Source organism: Haliotis rufescens, unplaced genomic scaffold (assembly GCF_023055435.1).
Source record: "Haliotis rufescens isolate VD_foot unplaced genomic scaffold, xgHalRufe1.0.p SCAF_18, whole genome shotgun sequence".
Taxonomy (NCBI): Eukaryota; Metazoa; Mollusca; class Gastropoda; order Lepetellida; family Haliotidae; genus Haliotis; species Haliotis rufescens.
This window is the reverse complement of record NW_025963868.1, coordinates 13168694-13194172: the sequence shown is the minus strand read 5'-3', so window position 1 is coordinate 13194172 and position 25479 is coordinate 13168694. Positions and strand designations below refer to the sequence as shown.

General features: G+C 38.5%; 2 protein-coding genes and 1 long non-coding RNA gene across 4 annotated transcripts in view; 2 read left to right on the top strand and 1 right to left on the bottom strand.

The window, feature by feature from the left end:
• Positions 1–25479, top strand: part of LOC124121871 — a 247368-nt gene that overhangs the window by 103094 nt on the left and 118795 nt on the right. The window lies entirely within an intron of this gene.
• Positions 1–25479, top strand: part of LOC124125588 — a 91548-nt gene that overhangs the window by 42724 nt on the left and 23345 nt on the right. The window lies entirely within an intron of this gene.
• Positions 22282–24456, bottom strand: LOC125381523. Its single transcript, XR_007221840.1, has 5 exons — positions 24167–24456; positions 23935–23983; positions 23631–23674; positions 23056–23133; positions 22282–22343 (listed from the first exon to the last, which is right to left on the bottom strand). It is a non-coding gene; the product is annotated as an uncharacterized LOC125381523 (long non-coding RNA).

Sequence of the window (25479 nt, the reverse complement as noted above, 5' to 3'; positions counted from 1 at the left end):
TGTCCCTCGCTAGATTCTATACCACTCGCATTCTAACGCGGAACGCATTGTTACTGCTACAAATTGCACTGAACGTCCCACACTCCTCGTGAGCACCAATACTCAGCTCAGTAGGCCCTTGTGCTGACACAGAAAGACATACAGCAAAGGCGAACTGGGATTTGAACTCACGACCAGCCGATCCTCACACGTAAGTTGCAACAAAACAACATGATAGATATATCACACAATTTCTGATACATCTGATAATGATTATCACTTTTTCTGAAATGAATTAAAAACAATATGTCCAAATTTAAATAGCTATAGGTATTTATTCTGCCAAAATACTCGTTGAATAGAACAAATAATATCTCTGTTTCTTATTTGTCGGTGCGAGTGAGCTGCACACACGTCAAGTTCTACATATCACGGCGCCTGACACTTGTTTGTTATGCACAGGCTATGGGCGAGTGCCTTTGTCCCACAGACTCATGGTTCATATAACGATTTTGTTCTTGATACCTATCGAAACTTCATGAAATTGAATGCAGATAGTATTCTGTATCGAATTACTATACACCGTTTAATGTGTAGGATAAATCACGTCCGACGGTTTTTATGATATTTAAAACCCGCATCCGAGTGATGAAAGTGAGGGGCGTTTTACCCCAAGGATAAGGGTTTTAAATATCATAACACCCCGAGGGGAAGTGTTTTATCTAACATATAAACTGCAAAAAAGAAACTTAAAGCAACATTTATCAACATGTTATGTTTCGTACATGCTTTCCATGAACCTCAGGAAAACGACATACAATATCTGTTACGGTATTTATAAAATTCTTAATAGCATTGTTATTTATCAGCGCCTCTGTAGCCGAGTGATACACTTACTGGGCTACAGATACGAAGCTTACGTGTTCGATCCTCGGGAATATTACGGAAACAGTTGTCATTTGATTTCACATTTCATTACATTGTGTTGAAATGCAAAATAAATTTCTAGCGAGAAACATTGATATGTTACAAGCTAAACGGAAGTTGTATAAATAAAAAAAACGGGATATTATAGCATATTATATAGCACATATTCCTGGCATGTCATATACAATCCCAGTGATATCACAACATCCCTGTTGATCAGATTTAATCGACTTAAGAAGCATAGGATGACGTCACTGGGGGGTTTATAAAAAGAATTAAACAACCTTCCAGACAAGATCCTACTATTAACAGTCACTATGTTAGTTAAAATGTGTTATAAAAAGAGGAAGAAAAGAATGTCTACTAAAAAGGAATAACAAAACATATGGTCAATGTATATGAGAAAATGAGAATGGTTATATATGCTGCTTTTCCTATCGAGATAGGTGGGGGCACGAAAATGGCCTTCGCCCCGTTTACCAATGTAGAGAATCAAATCAGTGCCTTCGGCATGACGAGTGAACTAATTAACTATCAAGCTACCCCACTGCCCTGACAGGTGTACAGTGAGTGAGTTTGGGTCAACGCCACTTTGAACAGTGTTTCAGTTATGTCACGGCGTTTCAGCTTAATGTGGGAGGAAAGCCCGAAGTGATACAGGTCTCAGACGTTTACCCACAAGCATGGGTATGGTACTGACAAACCTAGAAACATAATTGAACGGGGATTTGAACTCACAATCATAGGTGTCTGGCGTACATAGATGACGCAACTCGGCACAACTAATTGCAGCGCCTTAGACATCTGTGCCACCCGTGCCCCGGCCAGGTATAGACATATTACATATTCACGTACTTATGTATGTTTTCAGATTTAGAGAGAAAGTTTACTGTGCATTTGTTGTCATTTAGAAAGGGTTATAGACACAGCAAAAAAAATGCAGTTTCCGGTATCCGGATACCTGCCGGATACCACCGGACACTTACCCAAAACGCGTCCGGGTATCCGGTGGCAGATACCTTGCCGGATACCAGATCCGTGGTATCCGGCATGGACACCTCACCTGAAAGTATGCCACCTGGAATCCGGGTATCCGGCACCGGATACCTCACCGGATACCTCAATCTGGGTGTCCAAGGATCCGCACCGGATACCAAGAATCCGGCACCGGATACCTCATTCTGAGTTTCCAAAAACATGTCACAATATGGGGGTGCATTTTGTTCAATTAAGCGTGAAACACCTAAATATATATTGGAAACTAACCATGAAAATTGAACATTGCTGAAGGTATCCGGCAGGTATCCGGCAGGTATCCGGATGCAATTTTTCGAGATGTCTTATTTCTGGTAAATAATGTTAGCCTGGGCATATCAGATAGCTGTAGTAATATTCTGTGTCATTTTAGTTGTAAATATCCCCTTAAAGTTGAGATCTATGGGCATGTACTTTTGGAGAAGACAATTTTTTTCAATTTCATCTATAATTCTTTTTAGGTGTTAAGCTGTTTAATGAACAAACATCAGTTCTAATACATGTATGATGATATCCTTAAATTTCATGTTGAGAATTCCAGATTATTCTGAGTGAAAGTATAAACTCTTCGACTGTGTGCTCACTTGGGCCTTTGGTCCTAGTGAGATGATAATATGAATATTTGTAAAGGTACAAATACTTGTTATGAGCATACCAGCTTCATTTAAGTTTGAAACACAATATGCCTCACTCTGAGGGTGACATGTACCAGATTTCATCACACTACAGAGAGCTGTTCCTCAGTTACTGTGAACATTTTTACTGAAAGACATTGAAAGCTAAATTGACCTTCAATATCAGTTGCGACTATTTCAAAAAAACAATTGTAAAGTGCTTCATTCAGTGTAATATTGACAAACATATGACAATGATATACAACTATGTGTATAAGAGTTATTTAGACTTCTGCGGGAAAAGGCACATTAGAGAACAAGAGTCATCAGAAAGATGACATATCCCCCCGGCAGCTGTCTGTAAAGTAACCACTAGTGCATTTCTGTATGTAATGAGTCAACAGTTGAATGTTCTTTAAGAAGCATACATTGTTTACCCACAAAAGATCCACCATGGTCACATCCATATGAATGCCAAGTTTCGATCAAATACATTGAATGTTTTTCTAATTCTGCCCCAGAAATGAACCTCATCCCCAATTGAGTCTATGTCCAACTTGATTCCATTAAAAAAAAATAAAAAATAAAAATTAGAAAAATCCCAAAATTTGAAAGGCACCACTTCAGTATGTGCATGATAGCTTTGCCAAGTTTCGATCAAATACACTGAATGGTTTTCGAATTCTGCCCCGGAAACGAACCCCATCCCCAATTGAGTCTATGTCCAACTTCATTCAATAAAAATTTAAAAAAATAAAAATTAGAAAAATCCCAAAATATCAAAAGGCACCACTTCAGTATGTGCCTGATAAGAGTTGCCAAGTTTCGATCAAATACACTGAATGGTTTTCGAATTCTGCCCCGGAAACGAACCCCATCCCCAATTGAGTCTATGTCCAACTTCATTCCATAAAAAAATTAAAAAATAAAAATTAGAAAAATCCCAAAATATCAAAAGGCACCACTTCAGTATGTGCCTGATAAGAGTTGCCAAGTTTCGATCAAATACACTGAATGGTTTGGGAATCCTGCCCCGGAAAAGGAAATGATTACGGACAGACGGACAGACAGGCTGATCACTATATCCCCCGTATTATATGCCGGGGGATAAAAAGTAAGTGTATGACCTGTTGCCAACTTCTATCCCTGCCCTAAGGAAGAGTTTGGCCATTAACAATTTTTTTGTCTGGCTGTGACATTGACCTTTGACATAGCAGATCAATGTGTTATTCCAAAGATGTCCAAGCAATGCATGGTTTTATACGATAACTGTGGCTATCAAACTGAGGCAAAATATTGGAAAATCCCCATTTACACAGCTGGCTAAAGAAACAAACAACAAACAAATTATCAATTTCTTTTATTTATATGCATATATCACACATTGAACAGTGTTCATATAATGGTTCCTGACGCAGTATGCACTTTCCTCCTATTCTTCAATACTCATAACAGAGCGGGATAACTGTTCGCTTGAAAGCATCAGCAGACCATGCTCACCAGTTCAGAGTTACTTGCCCTCAAACATCCTTTTCCTTCTATATTGCCATGGAAAAACAGGAACCAGGATGAGGGGAGGCCAGATGGGCTCTATCCCTGTTGCATTGTGTTAGTAGAATTGTGAACATTCTATTTGGTGTTTGGGTCCACATTTATAGACAAGTAGTCGCAAACATCATTCCTTTCAAGTGATTACCACATGGCCAAAGACAATAATTTCTTCAACGTCCTTGAAGGATCCCACTCCGACTTGGCATTGGTTGGTCTTCTCACATTTGCCTGACCACCCTTTGTGAGTGTGTCCCAGTGTCAATTGGCATATAACTTCTCGGTAGGCTCCCATTGAAATAACAGGACTCTCCTCATCGCTGTCTGCCAATCACTTCGAATATCTGGAAGGGTCCTTCCAGACTGTCAACCTGTCATCCGGGTATCTCAAGCTGGACTTCAGTTTCTGCAAAATTATGTATAAAGATTGTAGCAAAAGAAAAGAATTGTTGCAACATGTACTTACAGATAAAAGGCAGCAAATTCACTTAATTTATCATCTTTGAGTTTTGTTATATACCAAACATTTGAGATATATATTGTTCCATGCTGATGAGTTGAAACAATCATTAACTGACATCTCTTAAAAATGTTCCTAGCAACCTATGCTTGCCATACAAGCCAAAGTAATAGATGAGGTAGCAAGTGGGCTCATTGAAAGCTCGTAATCGTACCCAATAACATGGGATGTTGTCCATAACAGTCATCATCGGTGCGTCTGGATCGAGCTCATAACATTAATCTCTGGTTTGTCTAGTTGAGATTTGAGATTTGATTAATTTATAATCCTTGTCATTTAGCCGAACTATTGCTGGATGTGGTGTTAAATGAGTGAATTGGGTTTAACGCCTCTTTGAACAGTATTCCAGTTATATCACGGCATGTAAGCTTGATGTGGGAAGAAAGCCCGAAGTGATGCAGGTCTTACATGTTTACCACTTTGATGAAACCCACAAGCAAGTGTATGATGCTACCCTTGAATCAAACCCACGACCATCGGTTTCTGTCAAGCCCAAGAGATGCAACTATGCACAGCAAGTTGTAGTGCCTTTGATAATTAGGCCATCCATGCCAACAGGTGATAAAGAACAAGCAAACTGAAGAAATATTTGCAGAATAGCTACATGAACATGATGAACCAAACAGAATAATTTCAAATATTTACCACTCACTGCTACTCTTCTCTTGTTCCTCATTGCTTCCCTTTTTCCATTGATGCTGTGCAGATGACTGACTCATTCATTCATCCAGACATTCTGCAAACATAAGTAGCATTCACATTAGAGAAATGTCCAAACTGTACATGCTGTACATTGAATTCAATTGAAAAGGCCCCAGTTGAGTTTCCAACTTAGAACTGTCCTTATTAAAATATTTCATCCCAAACATTCAGAGATAAAACATAACCCCATATTTAACAACTGTCAAACAATTATTTGACAACAAAGCCAGGGTCATTCAACATACACTTTACATAAGGAATCACTTGTTGCAAAAAAGATCCTCGCCAAGGTCAGTGTCATTCCATGAAATATTGAATGATTAAGTTATGAAGCTTATACAAAACAAGGACATAATAGTGTAATTATAACAATATCCTTAGCGTAAAAAAAAAAGTCTTTGGTGGCCATTATTGTAAATTATAATCTGTATTAGCATCCCACGAAAGTTAAGAGTTAATAATCGTTCCTAGATCTTGGTACTTTTCTTCATTATCTATAAAAAAGCGGATCTAATTTGGATCATCTTGTTTTGACCACAAATCCATTACGCCTCTTATGCTAACAAACAGTTGACCATAATACTAAAAAAAGGACCCTTGGCGTTTACGGTAAAGTATGTAGAGCAGGAAAATATCTACATCAATCCGTTCCATAAGATCTCTGCACAAAAATCATAAGGCCTCGAAGCCCTGCTACGTACCTGGCAATGCCAATCGCCTTTCCAAATACTGTTGACTTCCGCGTTGTGGATGGCTGAGAGGAACTTCGGCCGGCATTTCCGTGGTGGAGGTGAATGAGAACAATGTATCGATACACGAGGTAAGCTTATCGTAATCAAGAATCACAGTGTATATCGATACACGAGGTTTGTTTACATCCATGTTCTAAAATGGCGCCCTGGACCGTAGGGGAATATGGGTAAAATGGCTTGTTCCGGGTTAACACTAAGCTGGGCCCCGTCTCTAATATCACATTATTGTTTGGCGCAAGTTGACGACGCGCATAGGGAGCCGGGAACCAGGTTAACACGACATAAGCTGGTTCCCTGCTCTCTATGCGCGTCGTCAACTTGCGCCAAGTTATATTAGAGACGAGGCCCAGCTTATACACTAAACACGATCGGTTATTTCGTCAAAACTGGCCAAATATTGAGATTGCAGCTGAGGTCATGCTGGCAGCTGAAGTGACACATTAAGGTAAGGAATATGTGAATATTACAATGATCACGTATTAAAGTAATTTACCACATGTAAGCCTGTCACATGTTACACATTAACTTTTATAGCCAACATGTAAGTAAATGTATAATTATATTTTTATATGACAAGTAGCCTGTCTATCATATGTTAGTATTTGCTTATGTATATAATGTAGAAATATGTTTACTTTAACTGGATAATTTGTATGCTAATGTGACTCACTGTCTTATTTCATATACTCCCTGTACTCTGTGAGAATGATTAATAGCCTCAACATATTTTTCCAGATGTGAAGAATCAAGAACAGCTTTAATAACAGGGAAGTTTTGCATCAGAGATCATCGTGAAGTGGAAGAAAAGACATTTTAAGGGTATGAACATTTTCACTTGAACTAGTTGAACAATAACCATGATGACAACTTTATCATGGGGGAATTTTTGGTGGTGGGGTAGCCTAGCGGTTGAAGCGTTCACTCTTCGTGCTGAAGACCCAGGTTTGATTCCTGCCACATAGCTGCGATATTGCTGAGTGTGGCGTTAAACATCAAACAAAGCTAACAGCCGCATACTTACTCACGTGGGGATTCCAGGTTGAAGTTAGTCCCCATCAACATGATCAACCTATGCTAGTTGTGAGAGATAACTTAATGGATCGGGTGATCAGGCTCCCTGACTTGGTTGATCCATGTCATTGTATCCCAATTGTGTGGATCGATGCTCATGATGTCAATCACTGGATAGACTGGTCCAGACTTGATTATTTACAGACCGCCGTCATATTGCTGGAATATGGCTGAGTGCAGAGTTAAACAACAAACACCAACATGATTCTACAACCTGCTCTTGTGGATACCATTTTGAAGATCCTACACATAACTTCTTTTCGGGTCTTAACTATTGCAATATGTTCTACTACATGTGTTTTAAACATATATTTTTTTTATAGTGAACTGGATTTGCAAACAAGCCGATGGCTTATCTAAATGATGCTGAAATACAAAATAAGTATTAATAAAATACTAATTCTATACTATTGCAAACTATCAGTTGAGCAATAATGTAATCATCTGATTATAAGTAGATAATGAAGGAGAAGTCCATATTGATTAAATCTACCAGATTCTGAGATAAATGCACGTATTGATTGATTTATTTCAATGTTTTCCTGTACATAATTTTCAACAATTCCATATAAAGCTTTCTTATATCATATCCATACTGTATAATAATACCTATTATTTCTAATAATAGCATAATTTGGACACACAAATAAGTAATGAATGGTATTTTTATAACAGGTCCCGCACATGCGGGATAGGTCATTTGACATGAATCAGTTTTATGTGAATTTAAATCACTACAAGCTGATCTGAGTCATGAAAGGATATGCCTTCGATTCTGTGAAAATGGAAATGCTAAAACATCTCCCAATATTAACCATGCTATTACAGAATCTGTTCACTTGTTTTTGTATGTAAAATATTTTTGAACGATTACATCCATCTAATGATTGTTTGTATGTGTGATATGCCAGTAGAGGTATATGTGTACAAGCATGTGCAGACACATGAAAATAAAATGTTTGTTTGGCTAGGTACCAGTATATGAATAGGTTGTTTAGTGCGACTTGTATATTAGCATCATCATAGTTTCAACAGACAGTTTATGTATATCAAATGTTAAATGTCTTTGTAGGGAGAATTGCATATCAAAACTGTCATTATTTTATTACTTATGAGTAGAACTTTTTAAGTATCTGGTATGATACATTTCCTTGGTCCACAGACACATGTACCAGTAAACTGACTTGATAAGTAGCATAACAGTCAGTGTGGTTGGAAACTAATTAAGCCGTCACTACTCAATTAAGTAATTAACAGACAATTGCAAGTGATAATACCCACCTGACACTAATTGCCCTGTTAATCCCTAATCCACCATGAGTTGACATTGAGCTCATCTTGCTAATGAGCTGTTGTGAGCGTAACGAGATGATAAACATCAAAGGTGGGGCAGGCTTTGATCAAGTGTTCTGTAGAAGAGATTATGCCACTTGTTTAATGTTTATTTAGGATTAGCTACATCCCTTGATGCGACCAAGACCATACTTGAGGTTATCAGACAGTTTGTCTGGATACAGCCTGATGTCTCAACTGTACTTATTGGATTCTGCCTTGTAGCAAACTATGTGTGTGACAAGGACTTTGACCACTCTGTGCAGATGCATAACAATGCATAATGAACTTGGGGTATGATTCAATTATGTCACACAAGTCAAAGATAGGTTCCACTGTATTTAGAAACAGACGATAGATGCAATACTGTGTAACTTTATAACAATCAAATGATTTACAATTACCCTTGAAAAGTTCCAAAACCAAATAGAACTACTTAAATTATGATTACACTTGACCAATATATTTGGCAGTTTTTGCCGTTATTGTTAATCTGAATTAAAGATAGGATAAATGATAAAAATATGATAATGCATATCACACACAAGTGTCTATTATACGCAAATAAATAAGTCTTGTATACATTGATTAATTGGAAAGGGTCCTAATTGGGATTGTTCACTAGCCAATATATTAGCAAATATTCCCATGGGCGCTTATTAGAGCGAGGCGCTTATTACGTCAAATACTTTAGTTCTGTTTTTATGTATAAGAACCTATTTTATGCAATTTGCATTGCCTTGTTTACCTTTCCTTATGTTTTGATGTAATGCAAACATTTGAGAAAAATTCAGGTGAGCCTGCCTTATGGCACTACAGGAATTGTTTTCAGAAGATCAATTACAATTTTGTATTTTCTGTACAATTTACTGTTTGCTATGGCTTTTTTACATTGGTTAACATGGTTTGGTTAACAGTTGCTTGATAAATTGTCATTACCTTACTCATTGAGAAACCAAATTTTTACCCTTTGTCAATATATGTGTGTTTCTTATATTTTTAATAACAAGCTTTTAAAGATGTTATAAATTGTTTCAGGCACCTGGATTTCACAATGACACCAGATCAGACAAGTCATACAAAGGACTCTCCGGATGATGAATAATCCTCCCCAGAACAACTAACAGGTTCACCTCAGAAAGTGATGATTCTGAATGAATAATGCCACATCAGTGTGATTCTGTAGGTTGTTTTATTACGACATAAATCAAGTCTAAAGGAATCAATACCACAGCAGTGAGACTGTTTATGTGGTGTACACTGACGCTGACTATACAAATCTGAATGACTTTTGTGGTTTACTGCACAAACATAATTGACTTTAGATATTCTTCTACCTTGAAATTCTTCTGAGATTTGACTAATTTGTTTATTTAGAAAATGGCATTGAAGCATCTGTTTCTGTTTTTGAATGTTCTTGCAAACACCTCTGGTTACTGAACCAATGAAATGTCATAAAATCAATAAATATGATTTTTTATCTTAACAATTTTTTTGTTTTGCTTCTTTAAAGAAATATGATATTGATCATTCATAACATAGGTGCTAACATATATCAAATATACTAATGCCCTGAATGTTTTCCTACAATTAATACAGCTCACTGAACGAAGTTTTTAGTTCCATGTCAGTAGAAAAGTTACATTGATATTTTTATGTACCAGTACTTTATTAGGTGTTTTCTGTGGATGCCATTAGTCTTATGCACCCATTTGGGTTAATGATATTCTGTTTCGAACTTCAATGAAACTCGTCTGTCAAGATGTAACAAGTATTGATACAGTTCCAAAATAAACTTTTAATCTCTCCAGGAACAAAGGCCCAAGTGAGCACATAGCCAATGACTTTCATTTTTTTGTCAGAGTGAGTATGGTGTTATGCCACTTTATGAGCAAAATTCCAACAATATCATGATGGGTGACACCAAGCAATGTACCGATGTGGTGAATCGAATGCTTCAACCACTAGGCTAAAACAAACTGGGAATATGAAGATGATATGTAAGGATACCATCATACCAGGACTGAATGCTTTTCATTTAATACGCTGAACATCTAAATTGAAATATATATGAACTTGAAAAATGTTTTCACCAAAAGTACATGCCCATAGATCTCAACTTCAAGGGGATATTTACAACTAAAATAGCACAGAATATTACTACAGCTATCTGCTATGCCCAGGCTAACATTATTTACTAGGAGAAAGACATCTCGAAAAATTGCATCCGGATACCTGCCGGATACCTGCCGGATACCTGCCGGATACCTTCAGCAATGTTCAATTTTCATGGTTAGTTTCCAATATATTTTTAGGTGTTTCACACTTAATTGAACAAAATGCATCCCCCAAATTGTGACATGTTTTTGGAAACTCAGAATGGGGTATCCGGTGCCGGATCCCTGGACACCCAGATTGAGGTATCCGGTGAGGTATCCGGTGCCGGATACCCGGATTCTAGGTGACATACTTTCCGGTGAGGTGTCCATGCCGGATACCACAGATCTGGTATCCGGCAAGGTATCTGCCACCGGATACCCGGACGCGTTTTGGGTAAGTGTCCGGTGGTATCCGGCAGGTATCCGGATACCGGAAACTGCATTTTTTTTGCTGTGAGACTATAGTGCATATTTAAAAACTGAACGTCAGTGGCAATTTTATAGTATGCATTATCCAACGTCACCAATGTTGCAAGATGGATTGAGAAACAGCATTTGAATGAAAGTCATTTAGCAAAATAATATGTTAATATTTCCTTGCGGCTGCTTGAATCAGAGGCATGTCATTGTTATTTGAAACACCCCACTGACAAAACATATTTGAAAATTCCTTGAAATCATGGCAAGATTATTGAGATATGTCCTATTACAGATATATATCAAAACGCGATAAACTTCAACTACAACTCACCCTTGATGTATGTCATCAACCCGCACGCCATCAAAACCAAGATTGTAAGTGGAACATCCATGTCAACACAGTCATGGGAAACCGGTTATTTAGGATTCACAGCAGCAGATTTTCCCCAAATGACTTTGTCACGTCCCAATAAAACGTTTTACCTCCTCATGTCACTGATCCTCCTCACAAAACTAAACCCGTCAATACTATTGAACTCATGTACTGTCACACACACAGTCAATGTATCTGTACTCCAGTCATAGGTATTCGACTCTCTGTTGTGTTCACTACGCCAGCACGTGTCGTTATGAGCTGTAACACTGGGCCATAAGCGACGTCTCAATACAATACAATCAACTCACACACTAAACCTTGTCGACAATGTAGCTACATTTGAATCACGAACCCGTGTTTGTAAGACAAGGAAGTAATATCTACAGTCCACACTCCACCACCCACTCGATAAACAGCCTAAATATAGTCTCTGCTCTTATAACCAAGTAACCATGACATTTCAAGCAGGATTGACTTATGTTTACGCGCAAGTACACGTATGTGGTGAGTGAGTGAGTGAGTAAAACTTTCTGTGGTGGTGAGATTATATTTGAATAGGTGATAAGACATTAGAGGGCGCGAGAATGAGAGGTAATGTATAACAACTTATATTTATGTGAGCCTATTTAAAACAGGGGACACAGGTGGCTCTTGTCGTCTGAGGCGCCACAATTCTATGTGCGTCCGCTCGTAGTGCCAGAAGCAAAGATTCCCCTCTGATTATGTTTCTAGGTTTGTCAACACAATACTCGTGCTCGTGGGTATGAGCCGTGCAACATTTCCGGCATTTCTCACACTTTAATCTAACACGCCATGAAATTTAGTTCTTAGTGGCCGTAAACCGAACTGACTGACACTTACAAAACAATACAGTCAATACCAGCAATTTAAATGATATCTGTACTTTTGACTGACATTTGCTGGAAGAATGAGATATGGTTAGCTTGTTGTTTTACGCCGCACTCAGCAATATTAAAGCTATATGACGGCGGTGTGTAAATAATCGAGTCGAGAATCTATAATAACTAAGTATGGCTATAAAATGTTATAAAATTGTAAAATAAATAGGCTTATTCATCTGTAATGGACGCATTGGCAATGGTAAATTGCAAGGTAGACCTCAAAATTCTATAAAGGACGGTGATATACGACAGGAACCTAGTGATACTATATGTGTCACCCACCAACACTATAAACCTATACCATATGATGTTATAATTAACTTGACACAATCTTTCTGTTATGATATAGACAAAGATGAACTGAGTAAAATCACGTATTTTATTGAGTGTGTGTGTGTGTGTGTGTGTGTGTGTGTGTGTGTGTGCGTGTGCGTGTGCGTGTGTGTGTGATGAAAATTATTCCAGTCATTTCACGGCGTGCCAGCTGAATGTGGGATGAAAGCCTGAAGTGATGCAGGTCTCAGAGTTTACCACTTCGGTGAAACAAACGAGCACGGGTATGGTGCTGATAAACCTAGAAACATAATCGGGGCGAACAGGGATTCGAACCCACAATCATGTTTTCTGGCGTGCCCAAGGGACGCTACTCTGCACAGCGAATCGCGGCGCCGTAGATGACTGGGCCACTCTTGCCGACCGATGTGTTGCTATTAACAAATCAGCGTCACAAACCGTGGTTTGGCCCTGAATGTAAACACATTCCAAAATGCTATACAAAAGCTGGAAAACGTTTAAAAAAATGAGAGCATAATAGATAAAATAGTAAAACTATAGAAATTGCACGAAAACTTACTAAAATGTTTAAATAAATATATTACAAAACATAAGAATGCAGTTAGTGTGAACTCAGACGTGACGCTAGATACTCCCCTAAAGAATTTTGAAAAATAATAAACCCTGCAAATTGTGTCAAAATTATAATAAAGAACCTACCATTGAACATTTGTTTTAACATACATCAACGCGTCACAGCACGACGATAGAGATATAGTCGCACAGATATAGACTATAAACTTAGGAAGCTATTAATTTGAAAACCAACATTCCTAAATGCTGAAATCACGTTAGAAGACGAGAGACAGTCAGTAAAATCACTGAAGCGTAATAAAGCAATAGGTCTCGATTACGCAGAAAACAACTGTACTGATTCCTTCGAGCATTTTGGATTACTTTATGCTGACCTGTTTAAACTAATACTTTCAACTTTTTCACTACCAGAAGAAAAGCTAATCTGAATTATTAGACCGATTTAGAAAAAAAACGGTGAACATTTGGACCCAAACTCCTATCGCCCAATTACTATTTTGAACTGCTAGGAAAGCTATTTACTAGTATTAAAAATAAAAGACTAAACGACTTCCAAGAGGTAAATAAAATATGATCACCAGTCCAAGCAGGATTCCGTAAGGATTTCTCAACATATGAGAACATCTTTGTTTTACATGCTCTTACCGATATCATAAACAAAAGGAAAACGCTTTATTGTGCTTTTCTTGATTTTACTTGATTATATATTACGTGTGAAGAGCAGGCAATTTGTTCAGACTGATACAGAATATGTATAACAATATTAAGGCACGTGTACTCGGTAATAACAAAGTTACATATATTTTCCCGAGTAATTGGAGTAAGAAAAGGGGAAAACTTGCCCCACTTCTGTTTTCAATCTTTCTGAATGATCTGAAATCTACTTTGAAAGAAAAGGGATGCGATGGAGTTAATCTAAAATGTCTTAATAATGATTGTTTGATATGATGCATGCACTTTTTACTTCTTTTATATGCAGATGATACCGTCATGATTTGAGATAGCCGTAATTCGCTCCAGAAATCGCTAGATGTTTTCCATGATTATAGTGCAGAATGGACGCTACATGTCAATATCGCGGAGACAAAAAAATATTGTGTTTGGCGGAGGGGAAGTCAGAATTAATAAAGTATCCTTCAAATGTGAAAATAAGGAACTGGAAATAGTAGCCTCTTATGTATATCTTGGTACAAAATTTCATAAACATAGAACATTTGCACATGCGGTTAAGACCTTGGCAGAGAATGCAAGAAGAACCTCATTTTCTCTACTTAAAAAAACTAGAAACACCGAAATTCATGATCACTTTAAAGTTTATGAAGTCTTTAAACCGTCCTCTGTTTCATTACACTAACTTAGCTGCGAACCGTGAAATGTTCGTACCAGACGCCATCTTGTTTTCTCTGCAGACGAGTCAATATTCATCACGTGACAGGTCAATACTGATAATGTGACGAGTCAATATTCAAGGTCAGTGTCAGTCCCATGATTTCAGGGTCTACATTAAAATGAATTGTTTCGCCACGTGACGCGGATTCTTAATAGAAGTATAACAAAAGACAAATAATGCTAATTTCTCTGTCCATCCTCAGTGATGCAGGAAAACATCCTGTACTTCCGGTCCTCTGACGTCATATCCCTCCGACCCGCACAGCCGGGCTCCCCCAACAACACAGGTACGGCTTTTATATGTACTTGCAAGTTATACTTCTGCCGTATTTTAAATCTACTTTTTCTCTAACAGTGTGAACATTAAAGGAAGGATCAGAATGTTTATGTAGTTTTCCACGCAAAGTCTTTACATTAGTATCAATGAACAAAGGTTGAGTCATATTCCGATCACCAAGCGTAACATCTTTGTCTGAAACATTTTTGTTCATGTTTTCACAAAGGAAATTAATTTCATAACCATTTTTATCGAATTATGTTACCCATGAAGATCCGGGGTAGAAAAGGTCTTCATCAACCCATGCCTGCCGTAAAAGGCGACGATGCTTGTCGTAAGATGCGACTAACGGGATCGGGTGGTCAGGCTCGCTGAATTGGTTGATGCATGTCATCGTATCCCAATTACGTTGATCAATGCTCATGATATTAATCACTGGATTGTCTGGTCCACACTCGATTATTTACAGACCGCCGTCATATAGCTGGAATATTGCTGAGTGCGGCGTCAAACCACTGACAAACAAACAGTTGTGACGTAGCTGATCATACGCTACATTGATATCTCACCACCCTGATATATCAGCTATTCGTGACAAGCGTGAGGCAGACAGGAGAAGTTGGAAGAAGCTATAAAAGGGCCAATGTTCGACCTGAAGCCAACCGACTATTACGTACATCAGTACCAAATTCCATTACACTAACGTTGGAATGGATATGGTTTTGTTTTTAATACCTTAAATGAAGTCAATCGATAATGGAACTGTACATATTCCCAAAACAGTAATCATTGTGTTGTGATCTCATCTGTGTGTAGACGAATATGTCAACTTATTCAGTGAAAGTCAGCAGCAAGCATAGTTATGAAGGGCGAAATGCATTATCACTCCTCGTTAGAGGAGCTAGCTGTCTGATTGGTCAGTGTCCGCATTGTAAAAGCCCAAACCATCGGCTGGCATGTACGACTGTCATGACGTCATATTGTGACATCACACTTAACCAAGATCGTCTAAGTCCATTGAGCCTACGATGGAGGTCGCAAGATATATCTAGTTCTGTAGTTGAACGTTTGTAACGTCGGCTTGATAGATTCATTACATGCATGACTCGCAGTCTCGATAGACACAAGCCCATTCAGCTCATGAAGACTGAGTGATTGAGTATGGCTTTACGCCGCTTTAAGGATTTCCAGCAAAATCGCGGCGGGGAACCCAGAAATGGGCTTGATCGTGAAGACCTATACTTGTACTTTATTATTAGTTTCATTTACATTACACCGCAGGTTTCTTTGTTCCCCATCCAGTTAATCGGTTGTAATTCCAATTGTCATTCTCAACTCCCTGGAGGGTATACAAGAGAAGCCTCACATATCGGATACCCATTCCCTGCTGGGTGAACAGAAGCACATTGGAACTAAGTCCCTCGGCCAGGGTGACACAACACGTTTCGACTCTTGTGTTTCGGTTTATTATCGTATTCGTGTTCCTACCACACTTTTGAGTTCACAGGGTGTATGTACTGTACACTAGGGGTAGTGACAACACTGTAAAGACCTGTAAGCATTGTTGGTGTCAAGACTGAATAACAACCTGGTCATTAGCGGGGTACGACATCAGCACCTGGCGCTTTTTTCCGCTTGCCCACTCTGCTGTTTCTCTTCTCATATGATTGTTTTTATGTCATATTTCCAGAATTATATGCGCAAATATACAAACCCATGAGCGCCTCTGGGCAACGTGTGTCGACCAGTGATGTGTTCGTGGAGGCCATATACGCTAGACCTTTGAAGATACCTCGAGTTCAACACCCGTCATGAGTTTGGCTGAAAGACACTCGGAGATGTTCCAGGAAGGAAACTTGAATTCATCTATTCTATAAATGATGGAGATTTAATTGAAAGTGTTCTGAGGATATATTTGTGTTTCGTGATCAGACAAACTTCTATCAAGATACAGACAAAATTACGGCGGCGCATACCTGTCACTGGTGAGATCATTTTTCACTATATGCCTCTATATTTTATCTCACCAGTGGAAGTATTTGGCGGCCGCCAGATAAAATATAGAGGTATACAGGGAAAAATGATATCGCCATCTGGCGGCCGCCTTATAAAATATAGATGCATACAGTGAAAAATGATCTCACCAGTGACAGGTATGCGCCGCCGTAATTTTGTCTGTATCTTGATAGAAGTTTGTCTGATCACGAAACACAACCAGTGGCGGGTATGGGCCACCGTACAAAATGTCTAAAATGTGTTTTATGTACTTGCTCAAACGCCTATATCTATATATTCAGTCTAGACAAGTATGGAAAGCGTGAACATTTGCTCAGATTTACGTACATGTACATTGTCGGCAATTATTCTGATAGTGATTGTTTTGGTGTCATTGAATAAGCATCGTTTGTACATGTGAATGTAACTTTAAACATGAATGCAAGTGCGGACATATAATGTTTATGTTTAATGTGGCAAGGTAAAATCTTCCTAGATGCATTGTCAATATTTAATGTAAGTAATGTATTCCAGATGGGTAAACAATCACATGTCGTGTTTTTAATTATTCAATTTCTAAGTAGAACAGTGACTTAATGGCATAAACCCTGCTGTGATATTGATGAAATAGTGGTAAGGGCGGCGTAAAAAATCACCCACTCACTCACGCCTTCATTAACTGGCTGTGAAGGTATCACTGTTATAAGGGAGGTAACTTGTGAATGATTGTCATATATTTGATGCGCACTTAAAATATACTTTCTCCTGTTCTTGGTACTCACGGCTGGAGATTCCAATACTTGCATCCAAAATCTCTTTGATGATTAAATTTTCAGTCGTGATTGTGAAAATGTGTTTAATTCCATGCATTCAGCTTTGCAGGTTCGCTGCCTTTGCATAGAGGACACGTGCGCGATAATATTACCGGTGACAGAGCAATTCAACTCCAAACGATTTTGACCTCATATTTATCGACCTCATGTTTGTGGAGCAACAATGCAACCTTGTCGTGTCTCAGTAGCTGTTCATTAACATGTCACCAGACAACCAGCACTAAACGTGTGTGCACAATCTGAACACCAACTTACTGCATATCCAGTATTTTTGATAGAAGCAAGGTGTGTGGGTCTTGTCACATGACTGATGGCTATTTGATCACGTGGTGCACATCACTGTCCCGATGAATGTTTGCTGTTTAACGCCGCACTCAGCTGAATTCCATCTTGATGACGGCAGTAAGTAAATAATCGAGTCTGGACCAGACATCCCAGTGATTGACATCATGGACCTCGATGCACGCAACTGGTCAACGATGACTTGCATTAAGTCAGCAAGCCTGACTACCCTCAGTCTTACAACAAGCATAGTCGCCATTTACGGCAAGAATTGGTAGCTGAAGACCTTCTATAGTATTCTAACCCGTAGTGGGGCACGGCTGGCCCAGTCGTCTAAGGCGCCGTGATTCGCTGTGCAGAGTTGCGTCCCGTGGGCACGCCAGAAACCTTTGATTGTGGGTTCGAATCTCGGTTCGCCTAGATCATGTTTCTAGGTTTGTCAGCACCATACCCGTGCTCGTGGGTTTCACCGAAGTGGTAAACGTTTGAGACCTGCATCACTTCGGGCTTTCTTCCCACATAACTTGAATACTGTTAAAAACGGCGTTAAACCCCACTCACTCACTCACTCTAACCCGGATCTTCACGGGTCAATGGCAGTACCCGCTTCCCTGTGCTCATCCCTGTGTACAGTAACAGTGTGGCCCCCTGTTTGTGGAGATGTCATATGCACGTCACCTGTTGTGAGATACTCATTGATGTGATGCATGGAATACCGCCAATGATACCAGTTTCAAATACATCAACATCGAATGACAATTTCTTGCTTGTTTCATTTTCAGGCACCATGAAACATGGATGTACACTCTTCTGTTTTGCCCGGAGTTTAGAATCACGCACTGCAACTACACTCTGCAAACCCAACCAAAGTCTTCATACTTGATTTGTGTTTAGTTAATCCTGTGTACATGTAATCATAGATGTGTATCCATGTCCGCCCAGGCATTGAAACCTTACTTGATTGTAACGAAACGTTGTGATATGAAGAACTTGATCATGAACCAAATGGTAAATTCTATCTTCCAAGGTACTGCAGCTTCTAAAATGCCACTTGAAGATAATATTCTTCTTCATCATTATCATTGGCAACCAACGTTTATAAGATGTCTATACGTTGACACCGATATGTTATACTACTCATGATCACGTTGACACCAGGTTTGTTTGTTTGTTGTTCCGCACGCAATATACCAGCTATATGACGGCGGCCTGTAAATAATCGAGTCTGGACCAGACAATCCGGTGTTTGACATCATGAGCATCGATCCCCGCAATTGGGATACGATGAGATGCCTCTTACGACAAGCATAGATAAAGGAAAAAATAGAGCTATTTGCTGCGTTGAAACCATTTCACTCACTCACTGACACACTTATTGATGCTGAGCTGTTTCACGCTTAAGTGCATTGATATAAGGGAGGTAACTCGTGCATATGATCGTCATATATTGATGCACACATGAAATATGCTTTTCACCCTTCTAATATCTGCATATTTAATCATCAGTCGTTTTCATTTATTATTCAGATATGTACATGTAGGTTCGATGTCTTGGTATGCAAAGTTTAAATTCTTCAATGTGGTTTCAAGACTGAAAAGAATACCTTGATAGTATTCGAAAATTAAGAGCGCGAAATTATACATGGTTACATGGTAAAATGTCATAACAACTCACACACATGTGTGTTACAGAGAATATCCCTATGTTTTACTGGTAATCGCCAGTGTTTTCAAGGCCGTTTCTCGAGGAAGCTTTGGTGTTCTGTAATATAGTGTGCACCTCTCTTTAGGCGGAAATGTTAATGATTACTAAACGTGCACCGTGATTGACAGATGTTTATTCAATGACGAGTTTACAGTATAAACTTACATCTATAAATCAATCAAATAACAAATATATTCTTCAAAATAATATATGTGAACATATTTGTATTATCACTTGCTCGCTGGGTTATCCACTTTATTTATAAATATTATTGATGTTCCTACTGATACCGCATCCTCCATATTTCAGGTTTGCTTGGTGTGTGATACATCGAAGTTTATTGTCTCCCAGAACCAGGCGAAAATATTCAAGTCCCACTCAAGCCCTTGAATGATTAATTTTGGCAAGTCTAGATAAGGATTGCTCTAGACTCAATTTTAATTAATTATTTGTGTTGTGTAGATATGTATCTTAAGATAGGATAACTTATTTCTGGGACTAAATGTAAGTCTACGACGTTTGAGGCGGACGGTCTAGAGGAAGTAACTCTACACAACACGAGGGATATACACTAAGTCTTACTGCCAGAGCCAAAACGATTTGTTTTTCGAATCATCCCTATTTACTCAGCTCACCTGTAGTCCTGTCAACACATTCAGAAACAGGTTGAACAAGATTGTGTTTCCCAGACAAGGAAGGGATATTCAGCAGGGAACGGCTGTCTAAATATACACCACTTTCAATAACAGGCTAATGTTATACACATACCGCGGTAACATAAACGGCCTGCCTGTAGGCTATGCATTGTTACGGGTGGCGACCAAAGAACGCTAGGTTGTGTTCACTGATAGCCATGCAATACAAGCTGTTCTTGTACACGTCTGAGTTGAGGAAAACATACATGTTTATCAGGCACACATACATGTCGCTTAAAGAAATAAATGATCGGGTGATCACGAGTGTCAAGCTTTTGTTGCACAACATGGCAATGTACAAGTCAGACGAGTACACAACACTTTCATATCAGTTGTGTATGGTCGTCAACTCACATGGATGTCACTTTATAGTGATAGTCACATGTGGTGGGGGAAAAGTGACAATACATTAAACACGGGGATACTAGTTTCTTGTTTTGAAAGACATTATTTAGTCAAAGTAAAGTTTCATGCATATGCATTACAGTTTATAGAATAAACAGAACTCAGCTGATTGTAGGGCGGCGTGTCGAATTTTACCTCACTTTTAACTACATAAGTGATCTAAATAAAATTAATGTAATTTTATAATCTATTTGGTTCCGTCAGAAATTATATATGTAAGAAAGTTGGTTGATCATTTACAGATAACAAAAACGTCAGCTTTAGGAAAGGAAATACATGTTACATTTAGTCTCTTTTGTCACTCACAAGCCATGCCGTTGGTAGTGTTCAGTTTATAGCCTATGTTTGTGACATTACATATCATAAATTATGGACCTTCTCAAATATCAAACATTTGTTTTTCGTAATAACTCTTAAGACGTTAACCTCGCCTGTGTTACGAGTGGCGATGCGATTGATGATTTCATGGAGTAAAAACTACGTTAATGAAGCTAATAAACGGGTCATGATGTGTTGCTTGCGGACATAATAACTGTGTATGGACACCAAAGATATTGTGACATCAATTTCAACTGTGTTTGTTCATATTATTAACTGACATTCTGAGACAGGAATTCATACAAAAGCCCTGAAATATCCACTGGGGCATGGATACCAAACTGACGTTAGATACCCCGTGTCGCTGTGCAGAGCTGCGTCCCTCAGGCGCCCCAGTGCTCCCCTGATAACGACTCTTGGTTTCTTAGCACCATAGCCATGCTCGTTGGTTTCACACACTCACTCCTTCCGTCACTAATTCACAATGACGTACTTGGTAGCTTTTTTATCATTTTACAGAAAAGAAATTTCCTGAATAAATATTGAAAATAGCCAGTTTGAATCTTCATTACATGTAAAATTAACAAAAAAATCATAAAAAAAGCACAAAGCCTGTTCGTATCCTCCATAACAAGTTTAGCAACAAGTGATGATTTACCAGCTGGAGCAGGGGATCTTGGCGTAAACAGATAGCTATTGTATATGTTGAGCCTGTGACGCTTTGGTTTTTATATTTGTACACACAATCAACGTTTATAATGAAAACACTGAACCAATCATACTGCTGAAGAGAGTATGAAACTATTTAACTAAGATGTGTCACCGAAAATCTACGAGGCACATATACAGTACACCACCTTTTTCAGAACTCTGACATTACATATGTCAGTCTATTTCGCATCATCAAAGGATTCCCCTTTTACAGCCTCTCTGAAACAAAACAAAAATGTGTCACTTGCCACACAGTATCCTTATAAATCATCTGGATCAATATTAACAAGGTGATGTCACATACTTATTGCTGTATATACGATGGCCATGTGGGGGACACAATGTCATTTGCATATTTTATCAATACCATTTCTTGATACTTCCTCAGAATACTTACATTAGTCTTCCTGCTTCTTCCGAATCTTAGTTTTGTCAGGTTTGGCGTATAGATCCTCTATGTTGATGTCGTCGGCTGTACCTGTAGGTCCCGGCTTATTTGTCTTGGGTTTCTGCACTTGGGCGTAGACATCTGGTAGAAAATTATACTTTATTTATACTTTAAATAAAGAAACAACAATCACGTAGTCAATGTGCTCTTTACTTTAATTTAGTACTTTAATCAAGAACTGCTACTCTCAAGTCCCATGCTGCGGGAACAGGAACATGTCAGTTCAACACTAACAGTAACATCACACATTCAGGACTTTGGCAATTACACGGTCGAGCAATTAAATTCAAACTAAATTAAAGGGTATCAAAACATATTACATAGATAACGTTCAAACATCTGACTTGAAGTCTACATACGGTCACAAGCAGTATTCAGAAGATATGATACATGGCCTCCCTTTTGTATATTTCAAGCTGGTGTGACTGAGTGATATACACAAATCGATTGCTGGGCGTGCCTACTTTTCATCGTATGTGCGAAACAGGGATATAAAATCATGGAAAACGTGATTATCAATAATTAAATAAAGTTCAATTGACAATGTTCATAGGTGGTTATGGTTCTTTATTTGACTATTCACCCCGAATTGACCTTCCTAGCAATGTGCAACGGTAGAATAGAGGTGATCCTACTTTGAATTATTATTTTGTTGTAATTTAGGTTGTGTTAAGGCTGACGTTTTCGATTTCAAATGTACAAATTCTATTGACAGTGCAGGTGATTTATTCTAAACGATATCAATGGATCGCAAGCTGGTGAGATGGTATACAGTGATGGCGAAATTCCTGACCTGTTATCATGTGATCATTTGTTGAAGGATGGTTGGGTGAAGTGACGTCACGTGAAGTCTCATAAATATCATTTTCCACTGAAATAAACAATACAAAATGTTGCACGTGGATATACACTTCCATTGTATAACAACAACAACAACAACAACAACAACAACAACAAAATGTACATTTGTATATCGCCAATTCCACATGAAAGCCTGATCATATTACTCGTTTCAACGGACAAGTCAATATTTAATTTCTATCAAGGTTCTTGGAAAATATACAACCAACCCTGCCCGAATTCGAAGGCGCTCTGAGACTCTACATTCATTTATCCATCTCATCCTACTGGGTACCCAGTTGCTGCTGTAAAACAGGGGCCAATTTCGGAAAGGCTTGCTCACGAAGACACCTGTGTATGACAGTGAGTGACAGGACCAGCTGTCATGTTTGATGAGCGGAAATACTCAGACATCCAATCTCCACCACCCCAACGTAGCCTGATTTGTGACCTGTGTGCCAATACATAACATGGCACACGTCTATAAACATACTATTATTAAAGCATCACACAATCCAATGATCTTACCTTGAACTTTGTCGTTAATGTCTTGGTCTTGTAAGACGCGATTTCTGAAACAAATACATTTACAGATATCATTTATCTAAAACAAGAACGAAACCAGAATATCTTCTGTCATTCAATAAGAATTAAACTTTGTATTAATATGTGTACATTTGGATAAAATATATTTGCGTTTTGCAAATTATGAAATCTCACTTAGACGTAACAAACGGCAAAACCCTTAAACGTTTCCATACTCAATTCCCACTATGTCATAACACATGTTTTTTTAATTGGCATGAACGCATTTTATACAAGAGTTACTTACTCATTGTAGTAGGTATGTGATGCCTCGTGTTTGTGTTCACGTGTGCTGCCTGTAACAAAAGCAGGCATAATGTGTTGTAGCGTGGCTTTAGTAAGAAAATATCAATAGACGATTAACTTAAAAATTTTAATGTGTTGTTATCACATCCAATCTGTTTATCCATATTGTTTTGACGCAAACTGAAGGTCGTAACATAAGACCGAGGTGTTCAAAAGTTTAATGGTTCCTTTACCGTTATTCACAGGACGTTCTCTCCTTCTTCTTATACACAGAACACTGACGACGACAACAGTGACGACTGCAACACCTCCTCCAACACCAGCAGCGATGTAAGCAACTTGACTACCTTCAAATGTACGACCTGAATATGCCTCGTATTATATAAACATGGTGAAAAATAAATAACGTCCCTGGTTTTGTAAATGTTAATGTTACTTTAGATAGAGCTGGTAGATCCTAGTTTTAAGGATGGTATCTCAGTGGCCTAGCACTATAAAATCGGCACTAGTCTGGACAAGTACAAGTAGCACACACCGACACACACACACGCACACACTCCCTATCTAAGTGCAATAATCTTGAACTTGACCTTAGACCCCATCTCACCTCAGGTTATACAGATATATTTGACGTCAACGGACACAAAGGTGAGATTCTATTATCATCCATGATTCATTTGTCCATTCTTTCAGTTTGTAAACGACAATAACTAGCGTCTTGAGGGAAAGAGGCACTGGTGACCAGCATCAGTCTCAGAGAGTTTGGTGATGTCATAATACTGAGGCGTTATGGTAACTGATGACGACACATGGTCTGTAAAGCATTGGGGTGGAATTTCATTGGCGCTATAATTATTATCTCCTAGGGGATATCGCGTGATCCAAGCGATGTCTCCCGTGGACGCCAGTTTTGGATGAGCATTTTGTTGGTTGTATATTATGGACTAAAAGTGTATGGCAAAAATATAAGTATGATTAAATCATCTCACTCCGTCCTTGAGACTTGCTTGAGGAGATGTCTGATTTTGCTGCAGCAGTTGTAGTTGCATTAGCTGCTGAAATAACTGGTATAGTTGTAGTAGATGTAGTTGTTGTAGTAGTAGTAGTAGTAGTAGTTGCTTCTGCAGTGGCTGTAGTTGCTACTGTCGTAGTTGGTGATGACATTGTCACAAGGTTTACTACGCCTGAAAATTATTATAATTATCAATTCGTTACAAATTATTGTTAAGATCCAACATTTGCGACAGGAATGCTATTCCATTCGTTCGTGTTAAAAGTTAACATTACACAAGTATCGCAATAATTGACCAATTTGCTTAAATAGGTAACACTGTTTAATGGCTCAAACACACCATAATATACTCACGTATTGTCAACCTGTTGCTCTCCTGACTACGCTCAGTATCTACACACCACCACACAGATCCATTGTCTATGGAAGTCAGGATCCTGAGAGTCACATTGTGCTGGTTGTGACAACAGGTTACATTGATACGTCCTGACAGATGTCTGTTCAGGTCATTGTTAGCAATAGTTACTGGACATC